Source organism: Cebus imitator, unplaced genomic scaffold (assembly GCF_001604975.1).
Source record: "Cebus imitator isolate Cc_AM_T3 unplaced genomic scaffold, Cebus_imitator-1.0 Scaffold654, whole genome shotgun sequence".
In the NCBI taxonomy this organism is placed as follows: Eukaryota; Metazoa; Chordata; class Mammalia; order Primates; family Cebidae; genus Cebus; species Cebus imitator.
The window spans coordinates 327288-329483 of record NW_016107969.1 but is presented as its reverse complement, the minus strand read 5'-3'; the positions used below and the strand labels follow the sequence as shown (position 1 = coordinate 329483).

The 2196-nt window shown below is 52.0% G+C and overlaps 1 protein-coding gene and 1 pseudogene across 3 annotated transcripts in view; one reads left to right on the top strand and one right to left on the bottom strand.

The window, feature by feature from the left end:
• The window catches only part of LOC119469431 (zinc finger protein 160-like), a 609418-nt gene that overhangs the window by 421318 nt on the left and 185904 nt on the right, over nucleotides 1-2196 (bottom strand). The window lies entirely within an intron of this gene.
• The window catches only part of LOC119469433, a 50380-nt pseudogene continuing 49026 nt past the window's right edge, over nucleotides 843-2196 (top strand).

Genomic DNA, 2196 nt, shown 5'->3' with positions numbered 1-2196 from the left:
GGGGTTTCACCATGTTGACCAGGATGGTCTCGATCTCTTGACCTCGTGATCCACCCGCCTCGGCCTCCCAAAGTGCTGGGATTACAAGCGTGAGCCACCGCGCCCGGCCTAAGGATATGTAGGATTAAATAAAACCCATCTGATGAGTAGTTATGGTTTGTAGGGCATGACCCCCCAGGCTCCTTGGATAGAAATTTGGGCACTATAAGAAAAATCAGAGCTTTGTCTTCATTCTCAAATACATTTTTTACATTTCTTCCCTGAAATGTAATCACATACTTGTACAATGAATGTTGCTAAAAACATATCCATAATTTCTATTCTGGATGTAGAATAGAAATATAGAGGGAGAGAATTTCTATTCTGTTCTGTGGGCCGTCAGCCTGAAATTCTAGGTTTCGCTCAGGCAGGGCTTTGCATTTCGCATTCTAGCTTGCATTCCTGCCCCAAACAACTTCGAGGCTTTGGAATTAAATTGCTAAAATTAAGTTCAATAGCAAGGAACGTTCCTGGATCCGATTACCTCCCCAGGTTGACTTCTCAGCAAGGTGCTATTTCCCAGACTGCTGAGCTGCTCCAGCCCCACTGGCGGTTTTTGCCTAGAAAACCAGAAAACAGAGGCCCGGACAGTCAGATGAAGGGAAGTTCAGGCCCCAGCCTGTTCCCGCCGCGGCGGACCCCTCACAGCCCAGGCAACTTCTCCCCTGCAGCAGGCCCGTGGTTCTTCACTACCTGCCTTGGCCACACTCAGGCCCCGCCCACATCGTCGAGTCCTTTCCCGCCCTCGCCCAGGCCACGCCCACATCTCGTCGAGTCCTTTCTCGCCCTCGCCCAGGCCCCGCCCACTTCCTCGGGGGTCCAGCCCAGGCCTTGCTTCTGCCCCACGCTATTCGTCACAGGCCCGGAAGTGGACGGCAGTGACTGATGCTCACACCGCGGCGCGTGAGTTTTCCTCTGTTTGTTTTGTCTGCGCTTCCCAGGCCTCTGGTGCTGGTATACCGGGGATGTGGGGTCCCCCACAGACCTGGAAATTCCATCCCCTCTTTCTCAACCCAGAACAAATTGAGACTTCCGGGTGAGAGTGCGTGGGTCGCTTCCTTTTGAGTTTAAAGTCGTCCTGAGTCTGATCCGGTCCCCCGTCTTTCTACAGTGGGGCCGTGGAGACACCTGTGATATTGTGCTGTGGCTGGCCTAGAGTTAGAGCCTGAACAACGCCATTTTATAAAATGCAAAACTGTTTTTAAAATAAGTTGCAACGGCTGCCCCATCCTCCTCACAATAACTGCTGGCCTTGGCTTCTGTAAATAGAACAGCTAGTTTGTTCTGCAAACTATGTAAAGCTGCTTACCTTTTCTTATCAGTAACTGCCAGAATTGCTAGCCTTTGCTTACCGGTAATAACCAAAATAAGCAGCCCAAGCTAATTCCATCCTGGCTCCTGTGACTTGTAATAAGTAACTAAGATCTGTGACTTCTATCACTACCCAGACAATGTGTAAACAAATGTTTACCTTGACTTCTGTAAACCACTTAAGTAACAAGTGGAATGACAAAAGTCCCCTGGCCCTTGGAATGTCCGGAGACCCCCACCCTCATCTCTGCCCAAGAGGTGATTTACAGAATCCACTAGCCCTCGGAATGTCTGAAGCCTTTTCATCCCCATCCCCGCTCCTCACCGCCACTCCCAAGGTGGTTTTTCGGGTATAAAAAGTCTTGGCACCCTCCTTTCAATGCCACAAGTTGGAGAGACGTGAGTCCTCTGTGGTCGCCGGCATAATAAATGACCCTACAATCTGGCATACTTTTGTCTTGGTGCTAACTTTCTACGCTCGGTCCAGTACAACACTTCCATAGACAAATTTTCCTGCTGAAAACCTTTCCTAACCCTTCCTCCTGCCTCGCGCTGTTTCAAGCCCTCACCTGCTAGCTGGATTCCCCCGGGGCGCCTCCCAGCCTCGCTCCCGTGAGTCCTTGAAGGGCAGCGAGGCAGCCCCAGTCCCGGGGAGGCGCATCCTCTGCCTGGTCCTGGGATCCTGCAGACCCCACCCCTGTCTGAAGTCGCCGTCGCCCCCCACCTCCCTCCGCCTTCTCGTGCAGGGCCCTGCTGCTCCCTAGTTCCAACCCCTGGAAAACGAGCTCTTCCTGGAGGCAGCCATCTTATCCCATCCTCTCCTTGTTTTACCAGAAGGCAGCCTTG